General features: G+C 46.1%; 1 protein-coding gene across 3 annotated transcripts in view; it reads right to left on the bottom strand.

Moving 5' to 3' along the window:
* LOC147448395 (transcription elongation factor B polypeptide) overlaps positions 1-24,863 on the bottom strand; it is a 97,964-nt gene that overhangs the window by 53,458 nt on the left and 19,643 nt on the right. The window lies entirely within an intron of this gene.

Genomic DNA, 24,863 nt, shown 5'->3' with positions numbered 1-24,863 from the left:
AATAACAAAAACAAGTGCAAAGATCAAATAAACATTCCACGGAACTGCTAGCTGTTAGCACAGCAAAAAACATGCAATCATCAGAATAAAAAAACACTAAAGATAAGACAGAAAGATCACTTGAATGAAGTAAAATACAAGTTTGAAAATTTAGGAGATTGGAAACAGCTAGGCAAAATAAAGGAGAGAAGCTTTCTGGAAAGAAATTCATCTAGTTTCTACAAAAACTATAGCTAGATAGAATTCATCGACTTTGATTTTTAATTGTAGCCTCACAGGAGAGACTCAAAAGCACAAGGTTGTTTCTCTGAACCCTGGTAAAAGCAAGGTCGTGATGTTCCCATTCATATCCCATAAGTCGATAGACAATAACATGTATGCATGCAAAGAGGTAGACAGATACCCTCTGATGGGAGGTCACCTTCACAACATGGGAGGTTCTCTACGAGAGAGCTAGCTAAGAGATTGAAAAATGGAAATGCAGCTTGTTTCAGAAGGCCTACATTAAGGGGTGAATATTTGACATTGATTACTCCAGCACGCGATACTCAGCCACAATGTGGGCACCAGGGTCTATGGATGATTGAAGACCAATAGAGAGACCTCAAATATTCCTACTCCAGCAAGTAGAAATGTGAGGCTCAAATAGATCTGCTCCAACACTCAATCTGATAATGTGATGAAGAGTTTACAACAATGTCTATTGTGAACAAGGCCTTAATCCACATTTTCAATTCATAACTTTCATCCATAGGATTAGCAAAACGAATCACATCAGACCATACACAAGGCATGGGAGGAATCACAAATGTGGCAACACAAAGCAAAGTTCAAACACCGATCAAAAGAAAGGCCAGATATGATACACAAGGCATGGGAGGAATCACAAATGTAAGCAAAGTTCAAACACCGATCATAAGAAAGGCCAGATATGATACACTAGCTACCTTCCCATATGAGCCCATCTTGTCAACTATCACGCAATGAAAGCAACCAAGTCAGGAAATGTAATAAAGGTGCAGCTACACACTAGGCGAACATGGTCCCAAGCCCACAACCTACTTTTTACCCTCTTCTCTCCAACTTAAGTTAAAGCCCCTGTGGTGATTCGCAAGTTAACTTTATATATTGTGATGTGCACAAGTGGAGGCAAGATTAGGAGTGAACTCGGGCAGCCTTGCTCCATGGCATACATGTGTTTATATTGACAATAAGGGCGACAACGAACTCAGGCTCCTCGCATAAAAATCAAACGTTTCATTACAAGATAGGCTTCGCATTAGGGGACGGACACACACCACACCTCCCTCCCCCCTTGGGAGGAAAAAGATGGACATCTTTTAATGGGCTTAATTCAACTGGTTCATCAACTCCGACGCCTCATGTGGCGAGAGTGACCTTACAATGACCTTCGACTTGGCTTTGAGACTAATAGGGGCCAAGCAGACTAATATACGTCAAGGCATGTGAACCATCCTGACATACACCAATGCACTAGGTCACTATCCCAATGCCTGTCACAAGTTTGTGACATGGCGTGCCCAACTTAAAAGATTTGCAGAGGACAAGAGGGTAGAGTTTAAATACTATAAACTAGACCAACTTGAACAGCACCGACCGAGGGGCCCTAACCCTAAAAAGTCAAAACTGCGAAGCTACTGCTGATGTGGCACCTGCATGACACAATCCGGATTAAGCTCTAACATGCTGAAGTGGCAGGTTGTACGGATTTCCGCGTTTTGTGCTGGCTAAAGCAAGGCAGTTTTGATGCATGATTTTTGGAGCAAATGCTTTTGGTGCCAACTGTTTTTGGACCGGAGCTTTGGGGGCTCTACCTTTGGGCATCCTTTGTACATTTTAAGAGAGTCCCAAGGGCCACTCCTTAGAGAGCACCTTGACGCAGTGTCTCGAAGAGTTGGATCCTTGAGGAGTTGTACCTTTGGCGAAGCAATAATAAAGAAATACCGCCAGGGGCGCCAGTGTCAGGTGCAGCGGAGGGGTTTAAGGATTTAGCTCAAATCTAGTACTCCGCACAAACACAAGGGACACTTTACTTCACTTGAAAGAACTGGATTGAACTGAAAGAGAGAGACGCAAAGAGAGCAAGAAAGAGACGACACGGCATGTCGGGTCCCAAACCCTCAAGGGCCCCCTTGCTTTGTTGCCACAGCAAGCACTTTCTTTATTTCTTGCACAACACTGATACAATGATGCTAAATGCTGAGATGCTAATGGGTAATGATGCTACTGATGTTGGGTACTACTGAGATATTGAAGGGTACTGCGGGTATTGGGATACTGCGGGTACTGACGGTTCTGAGGGGTACTAAGTGGTACTATGGGTACTGTGGTACTGTGGGTACTACGGGGTACTGCGGATACTGATGGGTACTACAGGAACTGCGGGTACTGATGGATACTGGGGTACTGAAGATCCCTATGCTGAGCTAGGCAGGAGCCAAGCCAGAACACAAGGGGTGCTAGATGCTAGGGTATCGTGTCAACGAGGACGGGGCTATAGCTGAATGCTGAAAATGCTAGCGATGTCAATGGCTAGAATCTACAACCATGATGAGGCTTTTTTGGGTTGAAAACGCTAAGGAGGTTGTGAGGAAATGCTAGCGATCTGGCTGAAAAATGCCAAATGAGGCTGAGGGGACTGCGGTACCTGATACTTCTCCTCCTGCTTCCCAAGCGCCCATAGGGCTGCCTAAATAGGTGCCAGCATCTGGGTCGAGCAGCAGCCAAAAAGGCCCCACGACCTTGCTAATAAAATGTTGAAAATCAATTATTAATAAATGCCATGCTAAGGGGTGGTTCACATGCGGCAAATACCTTTATGATGTATTGTGCAAGAGAGGATATGCAACTTTGACCGGCCTAGATATGCATGTCCTGCTAGAGGCTCACAAAGTGCCAGGCTAGGTCCTAAGCTAAACTAAGACTAACGCTAGACTGTAGCAGGAGCATGTCCACGTAGCGCAAGTGAAGTGCGCATGTTAGAGCCAGCCTTTGGGGCCAGTGCATTTGGGAACGGAACTCCGTCGTTCCTTGTCGACTCTCCTCTTTTCTCTCTCTCTCTCTATTCAAGTTCAGTTCATATATTTGCACTTTCTATTCGTGTGTTGCTATTGATTTCTCGCTTGGAGTGTCCAAGCCTGTAACAATGTCGTGGCTACACAAGGAAAAGTTGCGGCAGCTGCATCAAGAGAACAAAGATGTGACTATTTTTATGCATCATTCCATCTCCCTGAAGGATTTGGGTGTGGTTCTTTATTTGTGCTAAGAAACTGTTCGAAGAAGACAACAAGGTTGTCATCGTACAGTCATACGGTAAAGTACACCACAGTTTCAAACGGAAAAATAGTGTATTACAATTTATATCATACGGTTTAGATAAGTATGGTGTGTTTTTAAAAAACTCTTAAGGATTATTTAATGTAGTATGGTGTGTTGTATCATACGCTCATAATTACGGTTGTAGTATACAATGTATTTGTACGATATGGGCATTCATACAACATACAGTAACTTCCATGGAAGACAAAACTAAAAGAAACTCACTTTGACCTTTTAAGTACGACATGCGTGAATGAAAACACGAAGGAGGCTAACCCAACCCTTGCAAGGAACCTATACCCCTTCAAGGTATATGTTGGCCATTTCAGGCATTAATGTTGAACACTACACCTCCGCTAGAGCTGTTGTCACATGCACCTTGTTAGAGTTTTATTCACCACTGCTTCATGGTTTTTGGCATGCTTGTATGGCTAGTTGTTATGTACCCCGCATAGGAAGGGGACCTAGTCTATGATACAATCGGGATAGATGTCCAATATCGAGGTGGATATAGAGTGAACACTCCGAGTGAGGCCAGTCACTTATAATAGGAGGCCCAGCCATGATCGACTCCACTTGCAGAGTATCATTGGTCAGCCCATGAGGCTAGGCATGTGCAAGGTCACCTCAAGGAGGTGAGGCTTGCTGATATGGGACGCCCAATCTTATAGGGAAACACTCGCCCTAGCTAGGAGATGCTACTGAATGGTGGATATGAGTGGGTGGTTTGTCCACCACGTGTCCATAGGCCGTCCACGTAGACAAGATATCCCTTCTTTATGTTCCTCTCATGTTATCAGAGCCGGCTTGGTTACTAGTTGGATCATGTCAAAGGTGCAACAGATAAGGTGATGATCAGTTTGCAACTGCGAGCAAACCTCCTTTCAATTACAGGCAACCACCAAATCTAAGCTCTCCCATGATAGAACTATCAAAGGTGCAATGGAAAAGGGTGAATCGGTTGATGAACTTGTCTGCAACCGCGAGCAAACCTCCTCTCGGGATCGGGCAGCCAACGGATCTCCGATCTATCGTGATAGATCTCCTCGTACTCAAGCTCCTAGAACGAACCACCCACCGTACGAGCACGGGAACAATCTGCAAGCAATGACACACCATGTAGGGTGTCTACACGGCAAGGAGAGAGAGCGCTAGCAAGAGGACGAGGAAGCGCTAGTGAAAAACGCTAGAGAGATGGTGGAGAGAGAAAACACTAGAGAGAGAAAGTGGCACGCACAGCAAAACGCTAGCACAAGAGGAAACACTAGAGAGAGAGAGAGAGTGTGCCCAAACGTTGGATCTTTGCACTGAACAACATGCCAAAAGTACGTCCGGGGGGGGGGGGGGGGGGGGGGAGTCTGCATATATAGGTAATTGGGAAATTTTCCTACCTGCCTCGAAAACCCCACGATCCCAAAAACTGGCTAAAAATGCAAATAAATATGTAAACTCACTAAATGTGACCGTCACACATATTTAGTAGCATAACTGCAAAAGACTCGAGACTCTGACCTCGGGAAACCCTAGGAACAGGGGTCCCGCCTCATGCCAGCCTATCGTGTGGGCAACACCATGAAGTGCATCGCCGAGAAAAGTACGGCTACCTCAGATACAACCGTGCACAGCCAGAAAACAGCCCTCACTCCCTAAACTACACTAGGAGATACTAGAGCCACCATTGGACAAGAATCTGAACTCTTAACACCCCCTCCCAGCTCCTGGATAGGAAACAAGTCCAAGGGAGTTGACATGAGAGGATAATGTCGCCTTTGGAAGAGGTTTGATATCAGCAGGATCGAGATCTACTCTAGTCGAATAGAGCAATCTTTGGTCGTCTCACAAACAAAATGGTACTATATCTCTATATGCTTGGTCCAGGCATGGAACACCGGGTTCCTTGCAATGGCTATAGAACTTTGGTTGTCAAAGTATATGATGGTAGTCTGCTCGGGAAATCCCATCTCCGAAAGTAGCGTCCATAACCACACCGACTCACATGTAGTATTGCAGACAGCTCCATACTATGCCTCTATGGAAGATAAGGCAGACGTAGATTGTTTCTTGTTCCTCCATGAAACTGCTTCTGAAAGGTGTAACATCTAGTCGATCGTCGTCCATGTGGATCTCCGCCCCGATCTGAATCACTCCATTCTCGTAGAATGAATTTGAAGCCTCTACCTCTTGTCACAAACTGTTGACGTGGCAGCTTGTATGGAATCCTGAATTTCGCGGTGACATGCTGACATGGCAGTTGTACAGACATTCACAATTCGCGCTAGCATGCTGATGTGGCAACTGTACGGATTTCCGCAAAACGTGTTGGCAGCTTTGGGCGCTAGTGCTTTTGGGACCAATTGCTTTTGAGTTTGATGCTTTTCATGTAACTGCTTTTCATAGGCCAAGGGCCTTTAAATAAGTACAAAGGGCTCACTCTCTGGTACTCTTCCGCGTGAAGGTGCAGAGCGCGACTACAAGCATTGTACTGAGTTCAAGAGATATAAAGAAATACCGAAAGGGGCACCAAGGTTTGGGGCCAATGCTCTCTGGGGGTGGGACTCCGCCACTCCCCGTCTCGTGTCGTACATCTCTTTCTTCACTTGTAATTTGAAGTGCTTAAAGTTGTTCAGACTGTTCTTTTCCGTTGGCACCACGTGGTGCTCCGCCGTCCCGTGACACCTCCAGCCGCATAGTGAATGCCTAATGACTTGGTCGCCTTTAAATACCGCAGAGTTTGAAGAGTCTGCTCCAAATGTGACTTGGCGGGTCTCTGCATGAAAGAACTGAGAAGTCCCACCAGGAAACTGACATCAAACTGGGTGTTGAGAACCCAAATAAGAGAAACGACCAGTTTCTGATACTTTGTAGCATCTGCTACATCTGGGGAGTCATACTATGACAACATTTGATTGGGATCCATAGGGGTTGAGATAAGTTTGCACTCAGTCATACCAAATGCTTCCAACAACTATTGGATATAGTGCTCCTGAGAGAGAAAGATGCCCCCCTCTGTCTGCCATATCTCCAAGCCAAGAAAATAGTGAAGCAACTGTCATCTCAAACTCCTTAGCCAAGGTCTCCATAGTACCGCGGATGTGCTCAACATGGCTACTTGTAATCACAAGATTGGCCACAAAGAGGATAACAAGTGTCACAAATCCTCCCTCACGGTAAATGTATAAATCGGGCCTGCAAAAGAACGTCGAAAGAAGTGTCATAGGAAGAAAGAGTCTCTTCTAGTACCACACTCAAGGGGCTTGCTTCAAGCCATAGAGAGCCTTTAGCAACCTGCAAACCATGTCTGTGAAATCTGGATCCTCGAACCTTGGAGGTTGCTCCACATACACCTCCTCTAAGTCAAACAACATACATCTGAAACACCGGCCACCCAAAAAAGGCAGCAAGGGCAAAAACTATCCCAATGGTCGCCATCCTCACAGTCATTGCAAAGGTTTCGCCATAGTCCACACCATGTTTCTGAAAGAAGCCCTTTGTAAGGTGCAGCGGAATGAATGTTGTATTTTCTCAAGATTAGTGATCTTTACTGCTCAAGGTTCCTTTTAGTTCTTAGGGAAAGAGAGAGCTTTCCGTCTTATGGAGAGTGCTATGATCACAAACAAAGTGAGTGGATATTGTGCGTGCAAGTGAATGAGACTGAGAGAAGGAGAGAGAAGAGATACGACACCGAGAGGTTGTAAAACCCTCCTCCAAAGGCCCCACTCTCGTCAGCGAGAGTGGTCTACTTTGATTGCACAAAGGTGTACAATGCGAATGCAATGGACTGATGCAATGGGACTATGCCGATGACGACGACGATGATGACGACGGCGACTTAGGCTGAAATCTGTGACCTTCTTGGTGGCTGAAAATGACTGTTTCGGGCTGGTTTCATGGCTGAAAATGACTGTCTTTGTCGGACTGAAATGATGATCAAAATCGCTGATGTAATCTGCTCTTTGGCTGCGTTTTTGGAGAGAAACTCTTGGCTGAAAAACGCTGACAGCAGGTATCTTCTTGCTGAAAATGACTGTTTTGCAAGCGTTAGTAAACCCTTACTGGCCGTGGTTATTCTGCTGCAATTGATGATGAAAACGCTGAACCTGCTGATGTGTTTCCTGGCGTTAGTAAAGGCTGAATTTGCTGCAGATCTGCAAGCAATGCTAGCATTAGTAATTCTTGAGATGCTGCTGCCAGATGGTGGTAAAAACGCCAGGCAAGTGTCGTCTTGGGTGGCAATGGCAGGTTCTGGAAAACGCCCAGGAAGGGAGAAGCAAGCTATGATGAAAACGTTGGCTTTGGTGGAAGTGGCCTCGCCAAGGGAATGGAGAGGGTCTTGCTGAGAGAGGGTGGGACACCTGTTGCTTGGGGAAGCCTGCTATGTCTTTGCTCATCTGCCAATTTGTGCTAACTTGGGTTTGCTTATATATTAACTTACCCAATTTGCCTACTGAGTACCCAACAAAAGTCACTTAATAAATAAGTGAAAAATGTCAAAAATAGGGAAAAACGCGATAAAGTCATTTGAGAAATCCCCAAACTGACTCTGATGGAAATGCTTATGCTTAGGCAGTGTGCAACCAGAGGATATGCATCTACACTGAGTGACTGGGCATGCACGGTCTACGAATAGACTCACAAAAGTGCCAGATCACTTCTAATCTAACTTGACTGGACTTGACGGAAACCCTGCTATGGTGTAGCTTGTCCACGGACACATAGGGTTGGGATGTGTCACGTGACATCACCTCCTTTTTAAAGTGAGCTACTGGTACCGAGTTGCATGGCTTCCTTGTAGTCTGCCAACAACTCTGGATAATCCTTGAAGAACTCTTCGTCTACCCACACCGCTTCATGGGTTCCTCGATCTTTGAACTTCAAAAAATACCGTCGTACTTGTTTCTTCGAACCATGGCGAAACCAATGCAACAAGACTTGCTCCGGCTCCATGACTTCTGCTTCATCGATGATCTCCGGTTCTTCTTCTTCCAAAACGTCCTTTGGAGGTTCAACCAAGAAACATGGAAAACGTTGTGCATTGACCATGAGTTAGGCAACTTCAATTCCATTGAAACCTCATTAATCTTTTTGATGACTGGAAATGGACCATACAAACGAAAAGATAACTTGACATTTCTTTCCAACTTGCTTAAGACGACGTTTCATAATTCGTAGATACACCCAATCTCCTTCCTCAATCGAAACCTCCTGATGATGCTTGTTAGCCTGTCGAGAATAAGATTCCTGAGCCTTGCTTAGCCGAAGCTTCACACTCTCACAAATCTCATCCAATGATTGACTCTTAGCATTGGCATCACGCATTTGACTGACCGATCGAGTCAACAATGACTGGAATCGGCGGCCAAAAGCTGCCTCATACGAAGTTCGACCAATAGCAGAAGAGAAGGAATCATTGAGAATAGCCTGCACCAATGGCAGATAGAGCTCCCATTGAGATTGTTGATCATGAACATAAGACTTCAACACATCAAAAGCCAACTGATTATAAATTTCGGTTGACCATCTGACTGTGGATGAAAAGCGGATGAAAAATTCAACTTTGTGCCAAAATTTTCAAAGAGTGCACGCCAAAAGTTGGACGTAAACTTAACATCCCTATCTGAAACAATGGACTTTGGCAAACCACAGAGGGGGTACCAATGCTTTATGAACTGTGGCCTTACAAGGAATCAACATGCAGAATTTGCTGAAACGATCAACAATAGTTAAACATTGAGTGTTCCTTGAATGCTGACTTGGTGGTAAGTTAGTCACGAAATCCATAGAGATATCCTGAAAAGGTCCCTCGGGAATAGGCAGCGGAAGCAAGAGGCCTTGCTGCTTACCCCGATGAGCTTTTACTTTTTGACATATAGTGCTATGTGTGACATAACTAAACACATCTTTTCGCATTTTAGGCCAATAGAAAAATCGTTCAATCTTTTCCAATGTGGTGTTCATACCCCTGTGCCCACCCGTGAGAGAGTCATGTGCATCATGGCCATATTGCATGCCTGAGAGAGGACAACACATAGACGCTGACGAAAAAATAACAATCCATCACGAATGAGATAGTTGCTGGGCCCTTAGGAAGCAAGAGCCTGCAATCAATACTCACCAAACTCCGAATCTGCATACTGATTCTTCATGCTGTCAAAAAACTCACCCTGTATAGAAAATGTGGTTCTTGACTCAAGAGCCAAAATCTGTCCTTTGCGACTCAACGCATCTGCAACAGGGTTAGCTTTTCCAGGCACATACTCAATCAAACTGCCAAATTGCTCAAAAAATTGTGACCACCACGCTTGGCGATCACTCCAATATGCACTAGGCATAGACTGTAGCCACTTGAGGGCTTGATGATTTTTGCGCACTGTAAACTCTCTACCATACAAAAAATGCTTCTAATGCTTAAGAGAGTGAATGACAGACAAAAGTTCTTTATCATAAACTGAATAATTCTTTCCGCACTATTGAGCTTCCAACTAAGGAAAGCTACTGGGCGACCATGCTGCTGGAGCACAGCGCCTATGGCGACATTGCTCGCATCCGTCCATACCTCAAAGGGATCATCCCAAGAGACAAGGATAAGACACGATGCTTCCGTCACCGCAACCTTGAGAGCTGGGAAAGCCTCAATGGCTGCCTCGGACAAGTCTACGCGCTGACGGCGAGTCTTGACCCCTTTCAAAACATCAATCATAGGTGCAGCAATGCGTGCAAAATTCTCTATGTGCAAACTATATGCTTGACATAAACCAAGAAAAGAACGCACATCATATGCAGTTTTGGGCAAATCCCAATTACGAACCTGTTTCACCTTCGCGGAGTCTAGCTTGACGCCTTCTGCAAAAATGATATAACCCAGATAAGTGACTTCAGTAAGAAAAAATTCAGACTTCTTAGCTGCAATGTACAACTGACACTCATCCAAACGAGTTAGTACCCTATCAACATCTAATTCATGTTTCTCCCACGATGCAGAAAAAATGAGAACATCATCTAAAAAGATGAACACACATACACCTACCATATCGTCAAAACGACCTACCGTGAGACGATTGAACGTACCCACGGCTCCTGTCAATCCGAAAGGCATAACAATATACTCCCATTGCCCTCGCTCGGTGCGAAAGGCAGTCTTGAAAATATCGCCTTTGAATACCCGTACCTGATGGTATCCACTTTTGAGATCGACCTTGCTGAAAACCTTTGCCCCATGAGCCTATCCAAGATATATTCAATGCGAGGCATCGGAAACTTGATCTTGACGGTCATCTTGTTTAATGACCTGTGATCAACACACAAACAAGACGAACCATCCTTCTTGCGAACAAACAAAATAGGAGCAACAAAAGAACTTACACTAGGACGTATGAATCATCTAGCCACCAACTCCATGAGTTGTCGCTCTAACTCTTCCTCCTGTGACTTGTTCAAACGGTAGGGAGCCTTACTGACAGGCTGCGCGATGGTCCTCCGGCCGCTCCGGTGGGAGACGAGGTGGAAGATCATCCTGCAAAAAGAGATGTTTAAATTTCGTAAACAACTCCGAATATTTACCTGAAGCCTGGATGCTCTGGGAAACTGGGGCAGCATAGATGAATGCCGCTTGTGCTCTTCGTCGTAATTCACACTTTACCTGCACATGCGAGATGAGAGGCAAAGAATGCAAGCCCTCCTCAGCACGAATGATGAGGGGGAGATCTGTTTTGGCATGCAAAGTGAGAGTTAGAGCCTCCCAATCAACGAGAGGGTTCAGTTCACGAAACCATTTCATGCCTAATATCATATCACATCCTGAGAGAGGAAACACAAGAAATTTCCTACGAAAAGAAGCTTGCTGAACGGTAAACATCACATCAAAAGAAGCTTGCTGAACGGTGTATTTTTCCTGTTGCCTTTCGTAAATAGGTACTAGATATTTTTATTTATTTTATTTTTACTTGTTTTCCCCGGAACCCTTAAAAAGGTGCAAGTGGACATTGCATGGCCAGTGTGAAACGGCTACGGCCGAATAGGTTTCTCACAGCAGGAGTCAGGGTCGGTCAGTCTGGGACTAGTCGGGCCAGTTAGCACTGAATTCTGATGAGTATGAAAGCCTGTGCCCGCCAAACGAAATCTGGGCCACTCGGAAAGTCACTTACAACTTTATAAGTGAGTGGGAACTAGAGAATTAACTCAAAGGGACAAACTGGACACTTGGCAGTTGTAGAGCCATCTGCAGGACACCTCAGCTGGAGGAGACGCCCAAGAGAGAGAGGGGGCTGATTTTTCACACATAAGTGAGCTACAGTGTGTGTGTGTGAGTAGTGGGTGCAAGTCTACAGCTTTAATGGAAAGCTTGCCTTCTCCTCAGTCTCATGTAGCGCGATGATTTTCTCTCATGCATCTCTCCTCCCCTTTGGCACATATATTAATGCCCCACTAGTTGGGCTACTCAGATGAACATGTACAGTTCTGGGGGTTTATGCGCGTTTGCCAAGGCAAGAGCCTTCTAAACAGGAACCGGATTAGCTAATTGCTAATCCCCCACAGGTACGCACAGTTCCATCGCGAAAGATTGCGAGTTTGGAGAGTTTTCTCGCGTGAAAACTCATCCAATTCAGAGGGGAACTGTCCCATTGCGTGCGGGAGCCCTTGGGACACGCGTAGGCGTGTTCGCTTCGCTAAAAACGATCCGAAAAAGCGAATTACAGCCTGCTGTGTTTTTCTGCAGGTTTAGGGTTTCGCACCTAAACTGCAAGGGAACACCGGGGGAGCCTCGTGAGAGCCTTGGGATGCGTGTACAGGCTTTTGGGCACCCGGCAGTGAAAAACAGGGAATTACAGCCCGCTGAATTTCTGTGACAGCTCACCAGAAAGCTTCCAGATAGCGAGGGAATCCGTTCTAGACAGGTGCTTTTGATCTACAGGGGTTTTGGCGCCGTTATGCTGCCAAAATCAGGTCGAAAACCTGCGTTTTCAGCCCTCGCCAGGTTTGGACAGCTTTGTGAAAGCTTGTGCGAAGTGGTCGGATCGTCTACTTTAATTTGAATAAAGAAATACCAAAAGGGGCGCCAGTCTTTGGGGCCTACAGGGTGTCGATCTCGTGTGCGAAGTGGCATTCTAGTCGCTGGACGCAACTTTATTCTCGTTCCTTCTCAGTGCTCTGTGTAAAGTTAACAGGTAAATTGAAATAGTACCGCCCTCTACGTTGTACAAGCCGGTTATATCAAGGCACTGCTTCGTGATGAGAGAGTCCATCCAAGGAGCGAAGCCAGAAACCTCGATAGGAGATTTCTGACTAACCTCTAGGCGGGCTCTCTCAACAAGAGGGGGACTAATCACATCATGCATACTGCCTCGATCAAACAATATGATAAAATGTTGTCCTTTTACATGACCATAACACTTCATGAGAGATTCATCAATGTGTGTATCAGAGTCATGAGAAGATGCAGGTTGTGTTGTGATAGAGTTTGTGGTAGTTGTGGGTGCCTTTGGTTCTTTAGGTGGGACTGTCTTAGGACAGGCCTTCTTAATGTGACCCTTGACATGACATTTCTACCTTCTTTAGCATAAATCACTTATTCTTCAGCCGTGATGTATCCTCCTATAATTCCTTGAGAAGCTTTTTCATCAGGGGTTAGCTTAGGTTTTGCAGGTGCTTTAGCTTTACCCTTAGATTCATTGTTAGAGTTCTTTTCCGAGGAATTAGAGGAAGAACGGCTAGAAGAATTACCATTCTTACCATTCTTACCGTTCTTACCATTCTGTGTGTTCTGAGAATTCTGAGATGTCCCTTGAGAAGACTTGTTCTCCTTAGGCTTCCCCTTGTTGTGCTTCATCTCTTGGGCGAGAGCAATTGCTACCGCCTTGTTGAGATCCGCGGGGTCGAAGACTTCAACATCAAACTTGATGTATTCGTCTAACCCAGAGAGAAAAGCCTCTTTGCGCTCATCATCCGACTTGCGTAACTGAGTGCCTAGCTGCAAAACACGGTTAGAAAAAGACATGACTGGCATACCATGTTGCTTGAGATTACGCCAATCCTCTTTCAATCGTGCGAGGTACTAAGGTAGCATAAACCGCGCCTTGAGCTTGTCTTGGAAATCAGCCCAACTAAAAGAGAGGGACGTGAAATCGTCGGCTGCCTCTAGGTGCGCGGCTAGCTGTGCCTCTTGCCATGCATGGTACCAATTGATGGCATCACCGGTAAGGTACATAGCTGCCGTCAAAACTTTGCTATTGCCTGTTTTCTTAGTTGTCGCAAAATAAGCATTAAATTGACACAACCAAGAATGAATAACTGTACATCCATCTTACCGTCATACTTACTGAAAGTCAACTTTTCTCTAACTGGATGGTTGGAATTTGTGTCGTGGCTTGCGCCACTTGACGAACTTCCACGATCTTTGGGTGAATCGGTCTTCGAGGCTAGGACTTGGGCAATAAATTCTTGATTGCGAAGCTCCCTTTGAGCTTCACGCTCGGCATCCTTTTCTGCTTTTCGTTCATTTCGTTCCTCGCGCTCGCGTTCGAGAGCAAGTCGATTTTCTTCTTGTTGTGCCGCAAGTTTTGCTTGTCTTTCTTTGCGCTCACGTTCCTGAGCAAGGCGATTTTCTTCTTGTTTTGCGGCGAGTCTTGCGTTTCTTTCATCGCGCTCACGTTCTTGAGCAAGGCGATTTGCTTCTTGTTTATCCATCATGGCCATCATCTGCTTGACCATTGCCTCCATAGCACTTGGTGGCATAGACGGCGAAGGAGGAAGGTTGAAGAAATCATCTCCACGTGGAGACGAGTCTTCGTCGCCTCTCTCATGCTCATCACCTGTATGCGAAGTATCCATTCCGCTTCGGTGACGACCATGCACTATGATCTTGGGTTCTTAAGCTCGCGAGGAACTTGGGTTCTTGAGGGTCTTGAGGTTCTTGAGGTTCTTGATTCGTGAGAATCTTGGGTTCTTGAGGTTCTTGAGGTTTTCTTTCGCTTGCAAATCGCGTTGGAGAAGGATCTTCTCTTCACCCGAGTTCTACCTTTTTCTACGGGAGCACCCCTTGGCGGCCTTGCGCTCACACCAAGGTTGCTTTTTCCCACCTCATGTCGATTGGCCGGCCGCTAAGTGCACGGTCCGCTCTCAATGAGTGAAAAGAGACACAAGGGGAGGCTGGACAAGCCCTTCTTTCTTGGGATTCCTGTCACTCTTCAACAAAACACGATTAGGAATCGCCACGCCCCAGTAAACTTGAATTCGTGCGATCACAACAAGCAAAAAAAATTCTTGTGGTTCTTTCCTTGAGTAATGCAGAACACTTCCAAAGCTCTGATACCAATGTAAGGTGCAGCGGAATGAATGTTGTATTTTCTCAAGATTAGTGATCTTTACTGCTCAAGGTTCCTTTTAGTTCTTAGGGAAAGAGAGAGCTTTCCGTCTTATGGAGAGTGCTATGATCACGAACAAAGTGAGTGGATATTGTGCGTGCAAGTGAATGAGACTGAGAGAAGGAGAGAGAAGAGATACGACACCGAGAGGTTGTAAAACCCTCCTCCGAAGGCCCCACTCTCGTCGGCGAGAGTGGTCTACTTTGATTGCACAAAGGTGTACAATGCGAATGCAATGGACTGATGCAATGGGACTATGCCGATGACGACGACGATGATGACGACGGCGACTTAGGCTGAAATCTATGACCTTCTTGGTGGCTGAAAATGATTTGTTTCGGGCTGGTTTCATGGCTGAAAATGACTGTCTTTGTCGGGCTGAGATGATGATCAAAATCGCTGATGTAATCTGCTCTTTGGCTGCGTTTTCGGAGAGAAACTCTTGGGTGAAAAACGCTGTGACAGTAGGTATCTTCTTGCTGAACATGACTGTTTTGCAAGCGTTAGTAAACCCTTACCGGCCGTGGTTATTCTGCTGCAATTGATGATGAAAACGCTGAACTTGCTGATGTGTTTCCTGGCGTTAGTAAAGGCTGAATTTGCTGCAGATCTGCAAGCAATGCTAGCATTAGTAATTCTTGAGGATGCTGCTGCCAGATGGTGGTAAAAACGCCAGGCAAGTGTGGTCTTGGGTGGCGATGGCAAGTTCTTGAAAACGCCCAAGAAGGGAGAGGCAGGCTATGATGAAAACGCTGGCTTTGGTGGAAGTGGCCTCGCCAAGGGAATGGAGAGGGTCTTGCTGAGAGAGGGTGGGACACCTGTTGCTTGGGGAAGCCTGCTATGTCTTTGCTCATCTGCCAATTTGTGCTAACTTGGGTTTGCTTATATATTAACTTACCCAATTTTCCCTACTGAGTACCCAACAAAAGTCACTTAATAAATAAGTGAAAAATGTCAAAAATAGGGAAAAATGGGATAAAGTCATCTGAAAAATCCAAAAGTCATCTGAAAAATCCACAAACTGAGTCTGATGGAATCTGATGGAAATGCTTATGCTTATGCAGTGTGCAACCAGAGGATATGCATCTACACTGAGTGACTGGGCATGCACGGTCTACGAAGAGACTCACAAAAGTGCCAGATCACTTCTAATCTAACTTGACTGGACTTGACGGAAACCCTGCTATGGTGTAGCTTGTCCACGGACACATAGGGTTGGGATGTGTCATGTGACACCCTTGGCAACTAGCCTTTCCTTGTGCTTGTTCATAGAACCATCGGATTTGTACTTGGTCTTGTAGACCCATTTGACACCAATCACCTTCCGCTTGGCAAGCCTCGGGACCAATTCCCAAGTGTTGTTGTTCTTGACGAAATCAAGTTCTGTCTACATGGCCAACTTCCACTTCGGTAGTGAAAGCGCCTCCTCAACTGGCAGAGGATCTCTGTTTTTTATCACTATCGACATCAGAGCATAGTTCACATGTCAGATCGTCGAGTAATACCCGTTTCACGCAAGCCGGGTGGAAATCTAAAGTCACTGCATCTCGCAAGGTCTCCAACAGCCACTCCTGTAACTTGTCTGACTTGCTCCCCGAGGGAGGAGCTATTGGTATATTTGGCAACTCTGCACTATGATGAGAACCACTGTCATCTGCATTATCTGAAATAGGTGCATTTTCCTCCAAAGCCTAAGGGACAGGGGTTGGAGAAGAGGGTTCATCAAGAGGTAACACATAATTTGGGTCTCCAAGAATCGGTAAATCAGGGGTGGCCGTGGAAGACTTGGGAGTGGAAGCCCCCTCTTAAGGTAAAAACTCGTCGAAGACAACATCATGGCTAAGTACAACATCCTTCTTCTCTGGATCACAAAGTCGATATCCCTTTGAAAGAGTATTGTAGCCGACAAAAAATATTCCTGGACTTAAAGTCAAACTTCCACTATTCCTAGGCTTCCCCATTTTCTCCAGACCGCTTGACTACACACACCACAGATCCTATTGAGCAGGACACTTGCAGGCCTATTGGCACTCATTTCACAACAAGGAGTTGTTTTCACACTCAGCTTGGGACCTTCCCGCAGTATCTTCACCCTGTATCGGCGGAGTACAGCAGTTTGCTACATTGCTCGTGACGAAACTTTACCATGGACATTTCTCAGAGGTTGGGACACCCCAGACTACTGCTACACTCATGGAGTATCCTTCCGTGGACATCGAGCAGACATCTTCATCATTTGCCTCACATCTTCGGCTTCACACGGTTTGTTCAACATCCTGTGCTGAGAGGGGGTGTTAGATTTACACCAATCTGTTGCTTCATACAGGTCTAGGGCACTTCCTTGTACGGCTAGCGTCTCCAGGCAGCAGCTGCGGCTAGCCACCCATAGCAGAGGTTGTACCTTGTCCGACCGCCCACTTGAGTTGGGTGCCTACCTTGGGCACTCGTATATATGGGGCCAAGGGGGTACACATTTCATTATCATCTGACATTGTATTGAAGGTCTCATACTCTGGTAGTCATGGGGGGTTGATCGCCTCCTCTTCCACACACCAGCATTGTTCTCTCTCTCTCTCTCTCTCTCTCTCTCTCTCTCTCTCTCTCTCTCTCTCTCTCTCTCTCTCTCTCTCTAGTGCACTCGCACTCGCTTCCGCACACGCGCACTCTCACACTTACGTAGTACCTTACGATTGTGTAGCATCTTGTCTTTTGTTAGATTTACTGTTAGGTGAAGCGGAATGAATGTGGTATTTTCTCAAGATTAGTGATCTTTATTGCTCAAGGTTCCTTTCAGTTCTTAGGGAAAGAGAGAGCTTTCCGTCTTGTAGAGTGTTGTGGTCACGAACAAAGTGAGTGGATATTGTGCGTGCAAGTGAATGAGACTTAGAGAAGGAGAGAGAAGAGATACGACACCGAGAGGTTGTAAACCCTCCTCCGAAGGCCCCACTCTCGTCGGCGAGAGTGGTCTACTTTGATTGCACAAGGTGTACAATGCGTATGCAATGGACTGATGCAACTTGGACTATGCCGATGACGACGACCGTGATGACGACGACGACTTGGTGGCTGAAATCTGAGATCTTCTAACTGCTGATTTCGGGACTGTTTCGGTGGCTGAAAATGACTGTTTTGGCTGCGTTTTTATGGCTGAAAATGGGGGAACATCTGCAACCGTCAAGGGGCTGATCTGCTGCTGTGTCATAGGCTGAAAACTGCGAGAATCCAACTGCTGAATTCTGCATTTTTGCTACTGCTGAGCTGGCTTTTTTGACAAGGCTGAAAAAATGCTGAATCTGCAAGTGATGCTGGCGATGCTGGATCTGCTGCAGTTCCCTAGCGTTAGTAAAAACGCTATGGCTGGGCTGATTCTGTCCGCAGGAAAAACGCCAAGCAAGAGATTGTATGGCGATGGCTTGCTATGGAAAACGCCAAGGGAAGTGGGAGGATGGCGATGGTCTGATGCTGAGGGGGGGTACTGCTGAGAAGTTGCCTGTTGAGCGGGAAGCTCCTATTGCCTCTTCTGCCAGAAAGTGCTAACTTGGGTTTGCTCATATATTAACTTAGCAAAATTGCCCTACCTACTTTTGTTGGAAAGTCACTTAAAAATAATAAGTGAAAATACCAATAAATAGGAAAATAGCCTAAATGCACTGGAAAATTCCCCTAACTGATGCTAATGGATTCTAATGGGAATTCCGATGATCATGCTGTGTGCAACCGGAGGATATGCATCTATGCTAAGTGACTGGGCATGCACGGTCTACGAATAGACTCACAAAAGTGCCAGATCACTGCTAATCTAAACTTGACTTGACTGACGGGAACCCTGCTATGGTGTAGCTTGTCCACGGACACATAGGGTTGGGATGTGTCACGTGACATTTACACCACTCTACTGCTTCACACAAGTTTAGGGCACTTCCTTGTACGGCTAGTGCCTCCGGGTTGGCCACCCATAGTATAGGTTGTACCTTGTCCAGCCGCCCGAGTTTGGAGCTGGGTGCCCACCTTGGGCACTCATATATATGGGGCCAGGGGGGTGGTACTTTCTTTATTACTTGCACAAATGTTGATACAATGATGTTGAATGCTGAGATAATGAGATGCTAACAGGTACTTGATGCTAATGATATTAGGTATTGATGAGGTATTGATCAGGTACTAATGGGTATTGGCTAGGGATGCTGAGGGGTATTGCGGAAGGTGCTTGGTATTGAGGGGTACTTTGGCACTTGGTACTACTAATAATGTTGGGTACTGAAGACACAGAGGTCCTAATGATCCCTACGCTGAGCTAGGTAGGAGCCAAGCCAACACGCAAGGGGTGCTAGATGTTGGGGTACTGAGTCAACGATGACGACGAGGGTACTAGATGCTGGGGTACTGAGTCGACGGCGACAACGAGGGGTACCTGTACTGCGGTGCTGCTGAGGTGCTACGACGACGGCGACGACGGCGACGACAAGGCTATGGACTAATCTGCTATTGCCGGAGACGGCGACGGGCTGAAAACTGAAACGCTGAAGACGAAGATGGCTGAAATCTGAAAACGCTGGTGGTAATGCAGCGAGGACTGCAAACCGCAATGAGGTTATGCTGAAAACGCTAAGGGCTGAAATTTGATGGTGATCATAGGGCTGAAAACGCTGATGGCTGCTAGAGAGAACGTTGGCTGATGGCTGCCCAAGCGCTGGTAGCCTCGTACTACTGAGAGGCTCTTCTACTGTTCCTCTGCCTTCTACCGGCGCCCAAAGGGCTTCTATTATAGGTCCTTTAGCCATTTACCCTACCTACTTTTAATAAATGTCATGTCAAAGTCACTTATTAATAAATGACTTAAGCGGCTGTTCATATGCTTATATGCTTAAGTGACTTAACTTAACTGTGCAAGTGAGGGTATGCAACTATGACCGGCCTGGACATGCACGTCTTGCTAAAGGCTCACAAGGGTGCCATGCTAAGCCCTAAGAAATCAGAACACAGTGTCATGTTCACAGTTAAATTTTGAATTTGATTTCAAGATTCATTACCAATATATATTTTCGTTCCAAAGCGTCATTTGCGCATAGTTTCTTGCTTTGTGCATCTCTCTCTCTAGTAGCTCTAACAGCCAAAGGCCCCATGCCTTCCCGGCTCACCTCTCGAATCCCTATCCCCCGACATTGCCTCCACCACTGTGATATGCACAAGTGGAGAAAAGATTAGGAGTGGACTCATTTTGCCTTACTCCATGGCATGCACCTGTTTGAATTGACGTAATGGGTTACGCACGACTCAAGGTTCTTGGCATAATGATCACGCATCTCGTTACGAGGTAGGCTCCACACTAGGGCAGATACATCCACCACAATATTCATAAAGTCGTAAAAGTTTGAATTTGCAAATTATATGGGAGACTAAAATACTAGTGTCACGTGCACATTTGACCCTATGTGTACGTGGACAAGCTACTTCATGACATGGGTTCAATACAATTAGCTTAGGAAGTGTTCCGGCACTTTTGTGAGTCTATTCGCAGATCGTGCGTGTCCAGGCACTTAGAGTAGATGCATATCCTCTAGTTGCACACAACATGATCATCAGATTACCATCAAAACCCATCAAGAGTATTTTTACAGTGCACAGACCTAATTTTCCTATTTTAGCCATTTTTCACTTATTATTATTAAGTGACTTTTGTTGAGAAACTGGGTAGGGCAATTTGACAAGCAAGTACATAAGAAAACCTAGCGCTAGCACTTTCTCGCAGAAGAGGTAGCAGGGACCTGGCATCCAACAGAGCACCTTCTCAACAAGACTCCCCGACAAGCCAACCTAGCGTATTCGAGCCAATAGACCAAAGATCAAGCCTAGCGTTTTTCATCAAGGAGCGTTTTGGATCCTTCTACAAGCACCAGCAAGCAGCAATATTCAGCCACCGTTTTTGCAATTGCTGAAATTGTGTTTTTCAGCCAGTGTTTGTTCAACTCCTGAAACCAGCATTTTCAGCCAGCCGTCGTCCTCGTTGTCGCCGCCCTCGTCGTTGCCGTCGTCACCGATTTAGAACCTCATTGCATCATAGCGTCAAGAACTTGCATCAGCATCTTGTATCAGATTGTGCAATCAATAGCATAGACTTCTCTCACCATCGAGAGAGGGGCCCTTGGAGGAGGGTTTGACAACTTGTCTGGTGTCGTATTCTTCTCTCTCTATCTCTCAGTCTCAGTACTTTCATGCACAGTGTTTACCCACTTTGTTTGTGATCATTTGCACTCTCTCACTAAAGGAACGGGAGGCTCTTCCTTCCATAAGTAAAAAGAATCCTTGAGCACAGTTCGGAGCACTCATCTTGAGCAAAGTTCAGCATTCACTTCCGCTGCACCTTACAACTAGTTTTCCGAGGAAAAGATCCTTCTATTAGTTAAGAAAAACTGCCCATAGGGCTACAAACCACCTCTATTAGAGAGAGCTACATCAAAAGCATGGAGAGACTCTCCCAGTCAGTAAACAAAATATGTACAATGAGGCTAAATCACAAAATGGGAGGAGGAAAGAGCCACACAGGTCGCCCGTAGTTCCATCTGGGCACACCCTGGACAATGGTGAAGAAGGGCCCTAGGCAGGAAAGCCTCTCTGCGCTCTCGTATGCGGTCGGAGCTGCCCTGAAGTCTCTCAAACTGACCCTTGAGAGTATGGATCAACTCCAGCCAGAAGTCACGAACAGTCTCTGCCAGTGGGACACGGCGAGCCTTGAAGATGTGGAAGTAATGGGCCCGCCAAATGAACCAGAGTGTCAGGCCACATACGAGCTCCCAACACACCTCTCTTTCACTGCACCTCTCCTAGGGGGTAAGCTCTCTAGCAGGCTGAAGTGTAGGTCGACCCCCTTGGATCACTATCATCCTGCTGGTAAAAGATAGCTCAAACTGGAGCGCAGAGCCCGTGAGGATAGACCAGGCAATAGCACTCCAAATGTATTGTCGTGCTGTGGAAGGAGTTGGCATCAGCCGAAGAACCCGAAGCCAAACCTCTTGTGCCATGGGACAGTTCCACAGACAATGATGCTGACTGTCCAACGGATGGTCACAAGCTGCACAAGCAATGAAGTGATGTAGTAGGAGGAGGCTCTCTCCGTGCTGCCAGCATGTGACGGCCCAACAGCATACTGAAAGAAAGGTGTTACTATATACATGTGGTAGTGATGTGTGTGAACACACTTATTTCAATCAATCAAACACAGAGTCTTCTGAGTCTTGTTTCTGAATTCAGTTCAAGTTTCTTAAGTCTTAATCATGAATTTAAGTACTTAATTAAGGATTAGCACCTAGAATCCTTACAGTGGTATCATAGCAAATTTTTTTCCCGGGACCCGAAGGTTGTGAGCCTCTCACCCTCGCCGCTACCCTCTCCCCCCCCTTTTCCCGGAGTTGCATGGGAGCAGAAGAAAGGTGGTACATGCACACATATGCGAGCATGAGGTAACTTGATTTTCTTACTTCAGTTCAATAAGATAAGAGACGGAAGAATTATGTGTGTGTGTGCGGCGTACCCGAACAGCTCGCACCCCTTCGTCGGGTTACACCCGTTCGCGCTTGTGTGCTCGCACCCTTTCCTGTGAAAGGACATGGCCCTCGCATGGTGGTACCTCTTGACTTTCGCGGACTCGCCGCTTCGCATGCCCCTTCATGAAACGCTGGCTGCCCATTTGTCCACGCTGGTGATTTCTCTACGCAGCGTATGGTTTTTTTTTAAGGCTAGCTACTAACCAACGCAAGGTTTTTATTTAAACTGGCCAACCACCCACTCGCTGGCTGCCACCCACACTTGCTGGCACCTCTTTGCGACACCCTTTCCCCCACACCCTGAAGGGCTGAAATCTGCAAACAAAGGGCTGAACTCTCCAAACGATTGCCTGTAATCTGCTAACGCTGGGCTGCCCATGTTGAAACGCTGGCTGATTTCCACGCGCTGGCTGGCTGAATTTTAACGCTGGCTGAAATTAACATCAGCTGCACCTTTTCGCTGGGCTATTTTGCTCGTAAACAAAAACTCTTCAGCCAATCAACATCAGATAATTTTAACACCAGCAAGCAGACCATCCGGGCGGCCTATGGTCACCTACGCCCAAAATTTTACCCAAATTTTAAAAGCCAACGTGAAAAGACCCATGTTTAAAATAAAATAAAAAGCTTCCATGTAAAAGCCTCTTCAATTAACCTCACGTCAAAAAACAAAACAAACAAATTACGCTGCCTCTTCCTTGCTCTGCTCTGTGTGCACCTTCTCTACGCAAGACATTTCGCACACATGGCCGACGGCGCGATGCGAACCGGTACACGAAATTCCCCGATGAAATTTTGCGAGTGAATTTCTCTACTCAGAGCTGGAAGTGATAATTATTCCCGATTTCCCGACTCCAGAGTGCGAATTTATTCTAGAGGCATTTTCCGCTCACGGAGCACCCGTCCCAGAACCTGTTCCCGACCCAGAACTTGCACCTGTTCGAGTTTCTTTTGAGACGTAACCATGCCAAATTCTCAGGACGGAAGTGGTCAATCTGACGATGCCCTTACTCTTATCAAGGAGCAGATGGCCACACTTTCCATAAGCCTCGCATCACTTCACACTCGCTTGGATGAGATGCAAACGCAAAACACTTCTCGAAGTCGTCCTGCTGTTTCTCGGACTACTAATGCAACATCTTCAACACCTTCTTCCGAAGCTTCAATGGACGAACCAAACGAACGAGACCAACCGAAGAGGTAGACAATCGCGAACTTCAATTACCTCATAAAATTTTAAATGCTGCACAGAAGAAGAAGCTTGATGTTAAACTGCCGGAACCATACACTGGTTGCCGCGACAAGCGCGTGCTGGACCAATAGCTAGTCAAAATGGACGTCTACTTGTCGAACACAGACTTGGTCGAGAGTAAAAAAGTTGCACTTGCTAGTTCTCTGCTCAAGGACACAGCATTTCTTTGGTGGCAACGACGGGTTGCTGATGGTAAACACACACCTTCTAGGGATAAATTCCAGCGTGCTATTCACAAGGCATTCGAACCTGCCAATGCGAATTTTCATGCCCGGTCCTCTCTTCGCCGCCTGAGCCAGACAGGTTCCTTAGCCGCGTACATCACAGAGTTCCAAAGGTTAACTCTGGAGATAAAGACCCTTAGTCCCTCTGATAAACTTCACAGCTATATCGACGGACTCGAACCCAACCTGAAGGACGATGCACAAATACAACCCTACCACCTTCGATGTTGCAATTGCCTATGTGGAGCGTCTTGACAATAATCAGTACCCTGCACGGAATTTTCTCCCTCGTGACGGATCTTCAAACAGTGTTGAGTGCAAGGAGTGTGCAAGAGCACGGGAGATGGGCACACAATGCAGAAAGAAGGATACGCAGCAGATCGAAAGAGAGAGAGAGAAGGCTCAAACGTAAGAAACCCACGATTGTTTTTTGTGAGGGTTCTTTGTTTTATTAAGTGCACTTATAAGTTGTCCGGCCAAAGTGGCCGGACACTTAATAAAAATGTGTGTACTCACTTATAAGTGAGTTTTGAGTATAAGTATGTGTACACTATACAAGGGGGGGCCACAGGGGGCCTTTACCCCCAACAACCTCCCACTTAAAGGCCCAATATGGTACCTTTAAGCAACTCCCACTAAGCGTATGCAATGCTCATGTTGAGACTTTGCAAGACTCTTAGTGAGGACATCTACAGGGTTATCTTGTGTTTTAATCTTTGTCAGTGAGACAAGACCATCATCCGAGACTTGTCGTATAAAGTGGTACTGCACATCTATGTGTTTGGTACGAGCATGAAACATGGCATTCTTAGCCAGGCATGCAGCACTCTGACTATCACAACCAAGCATTGGAGCATGTGTAGGAAGACCAAAATCCCTGACCAACCTGCCAAGCCATATGGCTTCCTTAGAAGCCTCTGTGGATGAAATATATTCAGCCTCTGTAGTGCTCAATGCCACAATCTTTTGCAACCTTGAACACCAAGAAATAGCACCTCCAGCAAGTGTGAAGACATACCCACTGGTAGATTTCCTAGTGTCAAGATCACCTACCATGTCCGAATCACAATAACCCCGCAGCGCAAGTGTACTCCCACCATAGCATATACATATGTCCTGTGTACCTTTCAAATATATAAAGATGCATTTC

Source organism: Adiantum capillus-veneris, chromosome 10 (genome assembly GCF_014529385.1).
Source record: "Adiantum capillus-veneris isolate H3 chromosome 10, ASM1452938v2, whole genome shotgun sequence".
Lineage (NCBI taxonomy): Eukaryota > Viridiplantae > Streptophyta > Polypodiopsida > Polypodiales > Pteridaceae > Adiantum > Adiantum capillus-veneris.
This window is presented reverse-complemented; position numbering and strand designations above follow the sequence as displayed.